This window comes from Triturus cristatus, chromosome 10, assembly GCF_964204655.1.
Source record: "Triturus cristatus chromosome 10, aTriCri1.1, whole genome shotgun sequence".
NCBI lineage: Eukaryota > Metazoa > Chordata > Amphibia > Caudata > Salamandridae > Triturus > Triturus cristatus.
Window position 1 is genome coordinate 1033359124 of NC_140593.1, and position 14853 is coordinate 1033373976.

General features: G+C 42.8%; 1 protein-coding gene across 1 annotated transcript in view; it reads right to left on the bottom strand.

Annotated features, from left to right (window-relative positions):
- PDILT (protein disulfide isomerase like, testis expressed) overlaps positions 1 to 14853 on the bottom strand; it is a 199931-nt gene that overhangs the window by 688 nt on the left and 184390 nt on the right. The window lies entirely within an intron of this gene.

Sequence of the window (14853 nt, forward strand, 5' to 3'; positions counted from 1 at the left end):
TAAATAGCGATTAGCAAGGGACGCCCTGAACAAGCCCCTTCTAAATTGCAATCCGGTATCCATTCCTGAACCAATTTTGCAGTTCCGTAAGCCTTTACCAATTCACAAAATGGGTTTACTGAATACCCAAAAACATTTTGAGGCTGCAAACCCTCCAATTTTATAAATAGTAGGGTTTGCAACTGGAAAAAGGCTTATTACATCTGGCCCCTGGAGTGTTTAGCTGTTGTATTGTAACAATTGCAGTTGTTGCATGCTAGCACAGTGATGCGAGTAGCAATGCAGTAAGTGTTGTGTGCCAGATTATAATAGATAATTGTCAACAGATAGAATGGTAGTAAAAATAGCTTTTCAACAAGCAGTGGTAAATGTTCAGTCCACTTATTAGATACAAATAACTGCTGACCTCAGGATTGTAACCTGGTCGTTTTGCGGTTATGCATTACCATTGGCGGTATTCTTCCTACCATTACCGTGATGATGCCCAGTCAGAATTGGTGCAATATGACGAATGAAGTGTAACATCGAATGTTGTTTGGAAGATATGAACTCTTGTGTATGTATGTGGTGTTCTCTTGGACCACTTCACAGATAATTCAAGATCAAAGAGCATGAGAGGCAAAGATTGAACAAATTGCAAGGATGCTGCTGCCTTGTATTTGAACTGGGGTTTTCATAACCTCGAAGTCTTTCATAAATGAAATTTCATAATGCTTTATTTTCCAGTTCATAAGCAGCAAACTTAATTATATGACCAATCATCACAAACTATACCCACTATGTTATGCATTTTAAAACTTATATATATTTTCATGACTTTTATGGGGCATATTAAATAGAAAAAGTGCTAGTGAATATTGATATGTAATATATAATTAGAGAACTACACAATCATGATTAAATGTAAGAGAAAAATAATGTAGACAACTGTATATAGGAAGACTCAAGTGATGTGATCCGGTGTACATCAGCAGAGTGGAGATCTGTATGGGTCGGGTTTGTTAGTTTTCACACAGAAACAAAGAAATACTATGTTTGCTAATGAAACAATTTCCTGTATGTTTGTGTGTCCCATGTCTTACTGAGTAGGCTTGGAATGCATTATACTATGACTGTCACTGCCAGGTCGATGACCAATTGCATAAACAGCCTACAGAAAGGGTTATACATCATTCCTTTAGCTAAAAGCAGTTCTGACGGACTGTGGGTGTTTTAAAAATGACGATAAGTAACTCTTGGAGCATAGCTGTGTCTGGCTATTATGAAGATCTGATTATTAGTGACTCTAGACACATGACACAAACACTGTAGTACTTTAGCTACCAAAGAACAAAAGCACATCACATTTATACCGTCAATTTTAACTGAGCCCAATTTATATAAAAATATCAAACACAATATAGAAATGTTTTGGAACATCTTCATAGAAGATGCTAGGGTTTCATATAGACATTAACACATTTTATGTTTATTCAGACAGCACTGAAGGGAACTGTCACTGTCACCAGGATTGTAGCAGGATTGATTTATTAGATATGATTGAAGATTCAGTCAAGTTGGTAAAGCCCTAACAGTATATCTTCTCCAGCTGAATATGCGAGAAAAAGCTCGGCCACGCAGTGGTTGGCTGAGTTTTTTTGACATGCTATGCTCCATTTGGGGCGTGGAGTGGGCAGAACTCTGCCAGAGGAGCAGATATAACTACCCACACCTCGTACAAACCCGTTCTGTGATGGATCACCCAGTGACTCCTCAAAAACTCCAACATCATTCCAGGCACAAATTTTGGACCATTATCTATCACAATTTCTTGGGGAATACCTTCCCTCATGAAAATATTGTAAAGAAAATGAATGATATCTTGAGTCTTTACTTCACATACTAGTTTTATCTCTGGCCATTTAATCTACTAAACAATGGTAAATTTACCATTCACATCCCCATATCCAAAAGGTCCACATATATCCCCACCCACCATCTTCCATGGCTCTTCAGGAAACTTGATCGGTACTATTGCAGATTCTCTTACCACCAAAGATTTGTTACTGGTCATATAACTTACACACTCTGTTACACATCTTTCTAACTCACGATCCATACTGGGCCACCAAAAGTCCATGCGAACTCTTTGCTTCATGGCTGCCATACCAATATGACCTAAGTGCAATAATTCCAACACTCTTTGTTTGAGTGATATTGTGACCACAAATCTATCCCCTCTAAAGACTACACTATCTACAACCGACAATTCTGGCCAGACCAACCTATATTTAATTAATCATCAATTCATCTTTTTCTAACTCTTTCATCCAACCCTTCAAAATATTGTTACCGGCTCGCAAAAATCATTCATCTTCATTTATGCCCTCTTTACACGCATCTTCCATTATGATCATCAGACACCTCCTCCACACTCGAAACTGGCCAATTTTCCTCAAATACTTCCTACTGGCATAGCTCTTCCCATTCCTTTGGTCATTAAAATATCTATGAGTGGCTTGGAATCAGTGCATAATTCAAAATTCATCCAACAAAATAACTAGGGGAATGCTTCCACAATAAGCAAGCGCTTCCTTTTCAATGATCTAATATATTCCTTCTGCACCTCTAAACGGCCGTGATTCAAATGCCACTATTCATTCTTTATTATGATCTAATTGCATCAAAACAGCACCCCAATCAATATGCACTGGCATCAGTCATCAAAATTGTCTTATAGCAAGGATCAAACACATTCAAAATGGGAACAATAGCTATGGATTTCTTTACTTTTACAAATGATTCCTCACACTCTCTTGTCCATTAATACTTGGCACCTTTCTTTCATAACTGTCTCATCTCATTGGTACGTTCAGCAAAATGACCTACAAATTTCAGGTAAAATAAGAATAAGCAAAACTGCTCCTTGCTAGCAGGGCTTGGAGCATTCTCTATGGCTTCTAACAATTTCATGTTGGCCCTTATTCTATCTCCTCCTACTACATGTCCCAAAATGATCTGCTTCTGGTACTGGGAACTTGCAATTTTCAACTCCAATTGTCATACCAGAATCTCTCAGAGGGCACAGTACTTGTCGCAGTAATACATCATGTTCCAACTTGTCCTACCCACTCATCAAATGTTATCTTGAAACACAACCACACATTTTATACCTACTAACAGTTTCTGCATTACCTGCTGGAATACCGCAGAAGTGGAAGCCAACCCAAAAGGCATTCTCAAATACCTATGAGCACCCCCAAGGGTCACAAAAACCATTAAGTGTCATTAACCTCACCTTGTTAATTTTAGGTATCGATCCTTGTTTCAGTATTATACGTTGAGAAAGACTCTTTTAGTCGTCCAGACCACCATTGAACAACTCTGGAAACTCCACCCTCCACCTGTCTTCCTCGGATATCTCTATCACCAGAAATTGCTCAGAATGGTTTGGACCCAAAGATATTCCCAATCCCTTCTGTCTTCTATACCCTAGCAATCTGCTCTTCCGCACTACATACACTTTGCAATGGTTATCCTCAATCCTAAACGATAAAACTGTTTTGTATCCTACTATGGGTAACTTCAAACCACAATACCCAACAGGGGTCACATCAGGTGTTTGCAATTCAACATTCTCCAACATCTTCCATGTCCTCCAGTGAATTATAGTGTAAGGAGAACACAAATCCACCCACATTTCCACAATCACCACATTAACATATATACTGGATCTGGGAGGGTTATAAGGTTTGACAATATTCAACACAATGTAGTCATTTTCATCTGCAACAGTGACAATTTCCTAACTATCCTCAATGCAAGAACATTGTTTTCTTCACTAGACTCTTGTTCTACTAGCTGTACACATTTGTCCACTTCATTATTCTTGTTGATTTTACCCTCAGTAGCTTTGCACAGTCTTGGAAAATGCCCCACTTTTTTACATCAATACCATCTTGCCTTACTCGCAGGATAACTTGTCGAAGAAGCAAGATGCTTAAACCTCCTACATCCTTAACACAGATTTTTACTTCTGACATCATCTACCTTAGGAACATTGAGATCTTTGTTTTGATTCTTATTCCATACCACATACACATCTGTACCTGTATTATTAGTTTTTTTCCCCACACATGCATATGCAGCACCGCTAACCTTCTGGTTAAGCACTTTAAGATAGGCTGAGGTATTTTCTATCCTTTTTGCACTCATTATCTCTCCTCAAAAGAGGCGGATGACGCAGCCGCGCAATGGACGCGCGCAGCGGGCGCACCGCTGGTGCGCCAAAGGCGCACCTAAGGCAAGCCCGTCTGCGCCCGTCCGCGCCCGACTGGGCCAAGGGGCCAGGAACCCTGGTTGCATAACAAGAGAAAAAATATCTTACACTTCGGAGCAGTTATACCGTTTAAGAGTGAGGTCACCTTATAACTGCCTACACAGGTTAGTCAATAACTGCTATAAATGCCCCCAATGTGGCTTCGACCTAGACTCCTGGCGTCCGCCCCCGGAGCTGAAATGTCTGCCACCTGTAAGGACCTTCAGGATGGCCCTCCTAAACTGCCGTTCATTACCTAGACATGCCATAGAGCTCTCCCTTCTCCTTAAGGAACATGACTTAAATGCCTTGTTTCTTACTGAAACCTGGCTCGCAAATGGAGCTGACTCAGCGGTAGTACAAGCCCTCCCCCTGGGATATGTCATTCAGAGACTATCGGGAAGGGAGCAGAGGAGGAGGCCTTGCTATTATTTTTAAAGATAAATTTAATTGTCGGGTTTTATCTAGCCAGATCCCAGAATGTGAAAGTCTGCTTTTCTCACTCGGCTTCTCTCCTACATGTACTTTCTCCGGAGTCCTCATTTATCGCCCACCGGGCCCGGCGGACCTTTTTATCAGAGAGCTCCCGGATTTTTTAGCTAAAACAGTTAGCTCCTCCTCAAACTTCTCTGTTCTGGGTGACCTCAACATTCATCTGGATTTGTCCACATCTGCAGATGCTGAGGCGATCATAGATAATTTGGGGGCTTTGAAACCTATTTTAAAAGTGCTCGCACCCACCCATCAGAAAGGTCACCTCCTCGACCCACTTTTCTCAAATATTGATAGTCTCGTGGTAGGAAAGCACACCCCCCTGCCTTGGTCAGACCATTTTCTAATCCCTTTCGGCTGGACAATCCAGGAGGGTTGCCAGCCACGGGAAAAAGGGAAAACATGGTGTAGAAATTGGTCCAAACTCTCTGTGGAAGCCTGGGCATCTATCCTTGATAACTCTAGACCTGTGCTAGGGGAGAACCCTGAACAAGATAATCATCTAGTCCAGCAATGGCTGGAATCATCCTTAGATACATTGATCCCGGAAAGCTGGATAACTAGGAAGAAAGAGAGGCTTTGTGTAGCATGGTATTCCCCCAAACTTAGAGAACAGAAACAATTATGTAAACGTCTCGAGAGACGTTGGAGGAGGGACTTCTCAAGCGTAGAGGAAATTAAATATAAAGAAGCTATTAAAGTCTACAAAATGGAAATTAAATGCGCTCAAACTGAGTATTATGCAAGTAAGATTATTGCCTCATCTAACTCTCCCCGGGAAATCTTTAAAATCATGAAAACCCTAATCAAACCCCCCTCACCTCCATTGCCTTCAGAGGACGCTGCAGGACGGTGTACTGGGTTGGCGCAGTTCTTTCATAAAAAAATTAATGATATTTACTCTACTTTCACTCCCCCTCTGTCTTCAGGAATGACCTCGGCAGAAGCAGAGCTGCGCTTGGCAGAGCTCTTCATTGAGACCATTCCCCACATAAATATAAATTCCCTGAAAACTTATATGGAAAAATTGAAATCAGGCTCCCCAAGTGATGCAGCATCTCCTTCGACCCTTTATCGGGTCTCTGACTCTATTGCACCAACTATTTTGGAACTCATCAATAGCTCGCTGTCCTCTGGAACTGTGCCGTCCACATGGAAGCGAGCTATGGTTAGGGCATTACTGAAGAAACCCTCCTTGGACCCCGAGGTGTTTGCCAATTATCGCCCTATCTCACTCCTACCAGGTATTGCAAAGATTTGCGAAAAACACGTCAATCATGTCCTCTCCACATTTTTGGAGGAGAATGATCGTCTACACCCGTCCCAAACGGGCTTTAGACCTCAACAAGGCACAGAGACAGCCCTGCTAGCTGTGGTCGAAGAAGCAAGAAAAATCATAGACAGTGGCGGGTCCGCTGCTCTTATATTGCTCAATCTCAGTGCGGCATTCGACACTGTCAACCACCAGCTTCTGATCACAAGACTTAGAGAAGTGGGGGTGTCAGGAACTATACTCAAATGGCTGGAACCTTTTCTGTCACAGGTGTTTTCAGGTCTTTGAGGGTAGTACCTGCTCTAAAAGAATGCCTTTACGATGTGGAGTGCCGCAGGGCTCATCGTTGAGTCCCACACTCTTTAATGTGTATCTGCGCCCATTGGCTGAGGTGGTAAAACCCTTTGGGGTTAACATCATCACGTATGCTGATGACACTCAGCTGATTGCATCCCTGAATAGTCTGGATAATACTATGAGCAGTTTGGCCAGCTGTTTGGAAGGGATCTCTGCCTGGATGGACAATTCCTTCCTCAAACTGAATGCGGCCAAGACCGAGGTGATGTTTCTGGGCAAAACTGGTAATATGGACATCAACACACTCTGGCCGCAATGTTTGGGGGTCCCACCTGTTCCCAAAACACAAATAAAAAGTCTTGGGGTGTGGCTCGACCATAATCTAAACCTTAAGGAACAGGCACGTAGGGTGTCAGGTACCTGTTATGGCATCCTGAAAATGCTCAGAAATGTCCTTCCTATTCTGCCTTTTGTCGCCAGGAAGCTCCTGGTTCAAGCCCTGATTCTTTCAAGGCTTGATTATGCCAATGCGCTTTACCTAGGGTCTCCAGCCATAACAATCAAAAAACTACAAACAGTTCAAAACTGTGCGGCTCGATTGTTGCTGCAGGTGCATAGGCAGGATTCAGCCAGAGCCCATATCAAATCCCTGCATTGGCTCCCGGTGGTGGAGAGAATCCAGTTTAAGTCCTTGTGCATTGTCCACAAGGTACTTTCTGCCAAGGCACCTCCGGCACTTAGAGATATTATTCTCCCTTATCGCCCTAATAGATCCCTCCGCTCCGAGAAAAAACATCTAGCCATAATCCCCAGAGTACTTCGAGCCCGAAGTGGGGGACACCTCTTTTCCCGCGTTGCGGCCAAGGGTTGGAATCAGCTCCCGGATCACATCAGACTCGAGACCAATCACCTCACCTTCTGCAAACAGCTTAAGACCTTGCTGTTTTCCGAACTGTCTGATTGTTTGATTGTTGGTGGCTTGTCTCTAGCGCTGGGAGGCCTTTGGTAGCCATGCGCTCTATAAGTACTATTCATTCATTCATTATTGCTTTTTCTAGAGTGGTTTACTTAACACTAAGCAGTTGTTTGTGTGAATTTGTGTATTGTTAGTATGGGTTATCAATTGCTCTCTTACTATCACATCTTACAGTTCTTTAAACTTGCAAGTAGCTGCTAGAATGCACAAACAACTGACATATTGTTTTACAGTTTCATCAGGAAGCTGTGCTCCTGAGAAAAATGTATGCCTCTATATGGAACCATTCAATCTTTTGGCATCATTTCCTTGCAGAATTATCATAGCACATTCATATTCATCATTATCTCCTAGATCTATATCATCTTCTCCAAAGTAAAGGGGAGAGGTGGGTTTTTGAAAATATTTCTTCCCTCTACTCCGAAGTTATGTTTTAGTATAGCTAGTTTCCTTATAAAGACATAAACATCCGACCAACGGATTCTAAATAGTTTTCAAAGGGCTCTCTCCAATCTTCCCACAACATTGCTGGTTCAACAGGATGCCACAGAAATCCTGGAGAGACAGTGATGGATAACATTTTGAAATAGTTAGATGACAAAATAATAAATTAAACAAATGAAATATTCACTGCAGTCACTGGTCTGGACCTTAGAGTGTGCGCTTACAGTCTATACTTTGGAAGAATAGCCTTTCTTCACTACTAATGTAGTCCTGTTTTGTGCTGCTGATTTAAACAGGTTGGTCTAATAACCAATGAAGAGAAGTCCTTTCTTTCTTTCTTTTTATGCCTCTCGAAATAGTCCTATTTCTATGCTCATGAAATTAAAGAAACAAGGTGTTGGAGCTCAAAGTTTGCTCTTTTATTTGTAGGGGTGCGTTATAAACATGGGTAGGCCGCAGAGAGGTGACATGTTAGGGATATTTTCAATGTAAACATGAAGAAATTAAAGTTGTCACTACGTGTGTTTAGTCGAAAATATTAATGTGCAGAATTCTTACATGTTGCTGACACGTATTCACACAATTGATGTGCCTATGTAATGTATTAATTTAGATGTGCTCATTAAATAATGTGTATTTTATATGTGTAATTTCATGAGGTCATTGTGCCATTTCTTATGTTGGTCGATTTCTGAAGCCTGAATTGTATTTTCCCCTGGAAGCTCTTGCATAAGATTTAATGGTGAATTTCATGTGCATGTTGGATTTGCTCGGTCTCACGTTTCTGTTGCAGGTGGAGAATTCATCCTTGTTAGCTTGAATAATGTCTTTGTTTTAGGAGTTAGGCTTAGGGAGAAGAGGATACATTGAGCGTTGATACTGATAATAGAGAACTGTTGTACCTTCTCATCGGAGCAAGCCTGAGAATCAAGGTCATCTCGCCAAGACCTGAGAGCATCGCTGATGAAAGTGAAAAATCACCTAACGAGGAGGGGGCTTCCCTGGATGGTGTGATGCCGCAATGCATCTTGGGATACTACCTGTGAGATTGATGTATCAAAGTAGGGAAAGTGTCCAGGGGACTTCTGCATTGCCTTGAGAGAGAAAGCATCTTAGAACGAGCTCTGTAGCTTTATGCTACCTGACCCATCTAACGTGAAGAGACTTCTTAGGAAGACTACACACGCTGACACCATAATGGTTCTTGCCTTGGGAAATGCTAGGTAGGGATGTCACGCTAGTGGTAGTGTAGGGACAGACTAATGCTTTATACCCACGAACTTCCAATGAAGGGGAATCTTGACGTCTGTGCTGTCATTTTCTGTATTTTGATACTCAAACTGATTATCCTGTGCATGCTGCACCACCTTAACTTCACCTATAGGTTTGGCTTTGTATCCAATGTATTTCTGCACCCTCATCCTGAGGTGCCTGTATGTCCAAATGTTCTTGGCTTTGTAATAAACTAACTAAACGTAATTGGGAGTCTGTGATTCTTCGAAGTCATAGTTCATTGGAACTGCAATTATTGATTGGCTAATGATAAAAAGAGCTGTCGACCTGGGGTTTCAGAGCAGATCTAGAACGTGGAACCTGGTTCCGTCAATCTTACTTACCACAAAGACGTGAGGTTTCCGATAAATAAACATGTGGATTGGGCAATAGACACTGGAAACATTAATCAGGCAAGTAATAGTGCCATGACAATGATGACAGTGTAAGAATAATTATGCTACCATACAATTAGACTCCGTGATAGACTGGCGTGACTACTGGTGACGTGCTCGGTGAAAGGCAAAACACCAGCACGTAACAGTGCTTGAAGAATCCACTGCCTTCGTAATGGTTCTTTTTTTATCAAACTTCTTGACAGAGCGCTTTATGAATTGCTTGCTTCCCCAGCAATTATTTCTCATTGAGATGAACTCCTTGACAGCAGGTATGAATTCTTCCTTGCCCCTCAAGCAATATTCACTCTAGAACTGGTCCACTCCAGTGAGCATGGAAGAATGCCTTAATCAGAGATACGGCGAGCAGGAAGCAAAATTGTAAATCCTTTGTGTGTGAATTATGCAACTCAATTAAACAGCTATTCAAAACATTCAGGGTCTCATTAATAAACATGCCATCCACTGGTGAAGTTAAAGTTGAGTTGATATCTTACTTTTTGCTGTCTATTGTAAACAACCATTACCCTCCTTCAGGGTAACTAGAAAAAGGGGTCTTGAATCCAAAATTGCTTGTCACCAGTGAAAGGAAATGTCAATCCAACCCCGATTGTAGGAGGATTGATTTATTAGATATGATTGAAGATCAAGACCAATTTGTAAGACCCCTACAGCACATCCTGTCCAATTCAATGTAGTAGAATTATTTTTGTATAGTTCTTCCCCAGCCGTTCCATAATACAACAGCCACTTTGGGACATCGGGGTCCAGCAAGTACCACAAAGTTCACCTACAAGGCAGTCATGTACGACATCAATGACCCCTACTATGGATGTCCAGGTCGAAGGAAAACCGGAAAGTAACATCAACAATGTCACATAATAAAAAAGAAATCTGGATTTTTTTTGATAAGCAAATTTTTTATTTCTTTGTAGAAAGCAAAATCAAGGATGACATACAACAGTTCGAGTAACTTGGCATCAATAAAACCGATCATGGAAGCATTGACAAGCAATTGCGAGACCCACCCCTCCTCCTCAGCCCCCCGCCCCCGCCCCCGCACTCCCCACCCCTTAAAACAGACCCCCAAGCCATTTCGCCCATATTTTACGGAATTTTTTGAGGCAGCCCTGGGCAGCGTACAACGACCGCTCCTGAGCGGCACACCAGTCCACACCTCTTCTCCAGGTAGCACCCCTGGGTGGGTCCGGTTGTTTCCACGCGGCAGCGATATCTCTTTTGGCCACCATTAGGGCAGTAGTTAGAAAGTACTTGTCATTACGGGACCCATCTAGCCCATCCGTTATGCCCAGCAGAGCCATTCTAGGGTCATGGGGGACCTCTCATCCCAGGACTTCAGTTAACTCAGTTTCAATCGTGGTCCAATAACTCTCCAGGCGGGAACAAGACCATACCATGTGGAAGAAGTCTACCGGCTCTACCCCACAGTGAGCACATGAAGCGTCCAGGCGGAGGCCTGCACGGTATAAGCGGTCCGGGGTCAGATAAGCGGCGTGGAGGTAGTAAAGTTGGATGAGCCGCAGCCTAGCGGAAGTGGTAAGCGATCTGGGTGCCATAAGGGCGTCCCTCCAGTCAGCATCATCCAAGGGACCCACCCATGTCTCCCATCGCTGTTTTAGTCCGCTCCAATCTACCGGGGTATTGTTGATCAGGGATTTATAGATGCAGGATATTCCCCCCCTCCCCAGACACCCCAACATCACCTGAGCCTCGGGCGGGCTATGGGCAGGCAATCTGGAATCTAGAGGGACATGGGCCTGGACCGCATGACGCAGCTGAAGATACTTATAAAATTGCGAAGACTTTAAAGAGAAGCGGGTTTGAAGCTCCTCGAAGGAACACATGTGGCTCCCCCGCCAGACATCACCCAAGCTGGAGATCCCTAGAAGATCCCACTGTCGAAAACCCTCAAGTCCCGCCACCTCCCGCAGCCAAGTCCCGTGCCAAAGTGGTGTGAGCAAGGTCTTCGTTCCCGACCAGCGGGTATGCCGCAAGGCGGCACGCCACGCCAGAAAGGGGGCCCGCACAACACCTGGAAGCGACCGGGAAACCGTCGCCCCATAGAGCATACTCTGGAGAGATGAGAACCCGGTAAGTGGCACCTCGAGTCTATAGGCCGGATCGTCCCACCCGTTCGAGAACAAGAAATCTGGATTTAACCTAGTTAATCTAATCACGGTATAAGACTAGCATTCACCAGTTCCAGGTGGAGTCGCGGACCTCTCTCGATCACAACATGACAAACTATACAAGCAGAGGTATTGAAACATAGCCATGTTTATGCACATGTCACTTTTTCAAGTGAGCAGCTAGGAATGATACATAATCTATCCTTATAGATTACCATATCTCTTTATTTCTCAGTCAACACAACACTCTAGGCAACCTTTACTATTTTTTCAAGCAAAGCAGCACAGCAACCAAAGTTGATGCAGTATGTGGCATAAAAAAAGGAGAGAGCAGAACAGTGTCATATATTCTAAGATATGGCACTGGTTTCCTCTCTTAAGGCACACTTTTGGAGGTATTGCACCACACACACACCCTTGTAACGTAGGTCAAGGGTATATGCATGTGGGATGTCGAGTATAGGTTTTATCCTGGAAGTGTACCCTTTCAGTACAAAACTATGCCTAAACATAGTATAAAAGTTTTCAAAGTTTTTATGTGTGCAGCCCAGTTTAGCAGACTTGCAAAGTTGGGAAGGTTTGGTGAAAATAAATCTTTTCTCCACCGTTATGCCTACCTCATGAAGACATACGTATTTGGCAGAAAGCCCTATCTAACTTTTTCATTAAGAAGGGTTCTGCTTCAAAAATCATTGGGTAACAATTGTGAGGGCCAGCAGGGACTTTTCGTCTCAACTGTTTCTGCAAGGACGCCGCTTCTGTGCTTCGTGAGGCTCAGCGGAGACTGATTTGTCGTCTCAGCTGTGTCTTCAAGGACGCCTTTCTGAGGTATCTCTGCGCCGCTGTGTAATCTTTGATCCGCTGCACACTGAACCTCTGGCACTTCTCTGTTGGATACGTACTATTGCGTCAGTGACTTCAGTGTGAAGGATATTTGGGTAACAGAGGGGCTTCCAGACTTATTTTTGGGACATTTGCTCGTTTTGTGTTGCAAAATAAAAAACAGTGCCTTTTGTTTTCTGCTTACTTCCCTGAGAATTTTACTTGCAAGACATTTCTTTGTCTGGGTTGCACCGCTGTTCTGAAATACCATTGTAAAGCAAAAAGTAACATCATTTACTTCTTAACAATAGTTATTTCTTTCCCTTAGGTTTCAATACTTTAGTGTGCAGCACAAGGCAAAACACATCCCCTCCCCCATTTTTTTCTAGCTTCCTCAGTAGAGCCAGTGATTTCATGGGTTAAACGGAAACAATTCTTTATTATTTTTGTGAAGGTTTGTGGGTCAAACATGTCTCCTGAGAAGGAAGCTGTCAAGTTTCCTGAGAAGAAAGCTGTCTTGGAGCGGCAGGATTTTTTGAGAATCTTCCAAAATCAGATGTGTATGAGGATGGTGATGGGGGACATGCAGGACATGAATTTGAGAAGGCGATTAACAAGTTAGAGATCACTATCTACCTAAAGTCTCTATCATTTTAGAGAGATTTCACTTCGGCAGGAGGAAGCAAGGCCCTGATGAATCCCTTGAAGAATTTGCCACAGGTTTACGCAAATTTGCTCCTTCCTGAAATTTTGGCATGGGGGTGGAAGAACAGTTAAGGGATCAGTTTATACTGCAGTGCAAATCTGATAATATCAAGGAGGAGTTGTGGTTAAAAAACGATCTCACATTATCTGAAGTCATCCTCTAAAAGGGTAGAACATTCCTTAGAGTGGATCAAAGAATTACAGAAGCAAAGGGACCACTCTTCACCTGTACAGGCTGTGGGCGCAACCCCAAAGACAGGTGTTTCTAGTAATATTAACCCCAAGGGTGTGTGCTTCAGATGTGATAGCCCGAGTCACTTTGTTAACTCTAAAGAGTGTCCTGCTATTAGAGTTATCTGCAAAAATTGTTTAAAAAGGGGCACTATGTCAAGTGTTGCAGATCAAAACTAGTTAAGGAGAAAATCAATTAATTGGACTTAGTGATCTGGTGGTTTTGCAAGTGGTGAATGATGTCAGCTGTGTGCTGGATGCTGTTTGTGATAATCCTTCGAATACAGTAGGCATCAATGGGATTCAGATCACCATGATGATTGATTCAGGAGGCAAGTTGTCCCTCATATTCCAATTCTGATTTTGAGAGGAATTTTTGAGGAAAGATTAAACTTGAGGAGCCTGACGTGATGCCATATAATTATGGAGGGAAGCCAATTGCCCTTGTGGAGTAATTCAAGGCAAAAATTGAATTCCAGAGGAATGTTATTCATGGTAATTCTTAGCTGGCCTTAACAAAAGCTGTTAGGGATTTTTCTGGATCCCAATGCCACACCACACGTTCAGGTTAGGAAAGTCACAACTGATTAAACTAATTTCTTGGACTTTAATGTTGATTTGCCAAAGGAATTTCCGGAGGTGGTTTCAAAGAAGATTGGGTGTGTCAAGAGATATATGCATCGCATTCAACTCAAAAGGAATACCGTTTCAGTTTCATTGAAGGTAGAAGTGTACTTATCCATGTACAATATGCTGTTAATCAAGAGCTACATCGTTTGTGTTCAGAAGGTGTGAATGAGGCAGTGGAAGCATCAGAGTGGGTTTCTCCTATTGTGGTGGCCACCAAGAGTTTTGGAGAGATCAGGCTCTGCATTTATTTAAGGTAACTCAACAAACAGGTGGTGGAGGATAAGTTCTCTTTGACAAATATCATGGAAAAGTTTACTTGGTGGGTCCAAGTTATTTTCCAACCTAGACCTTTCATCCACCAGGATCATTTAAGTCCTAAGTCCAAGAATTACACTACTTTCATTACCCCATTTGGTCAGGCCTGGGTGTAGTCGGGGAGTTTTGCTACGAAGAACGCCTCAAAGTGACAAAAAAACTCAGTGGAGTTCCACAAGTTGTGGAGTGCAGTGCGAACATCCGTTTGCGATGATCTTCCTGCTGCTCAAGTAGAAATTGTACTCGAGCAGCAGCTCGTGCTCGCCAACTTACCGCTCGCGAACGTAAGCGGGGAAAAAACTCCACTGCACTACGCGGAGCAAAGTTTTCTGCACTTTGTGAGCTTCGCGGAGTGCAGAAAACTATACAAAAGGAGCAGATTTCACTGCCAAGGCCTACATTTAGGGTCTTCAGACTTAACTGAAAGCCTTTTTGGGTTGTGCTCTGCGGCATCAGTTTTCCAAAGGCTTAAGAGCGACATGCTAGGGAACACTCCAGGAGTCAACTTGTTTTAAGATGACGTCCTTATCTTCAGTGACAGTTTGGCTTCACAT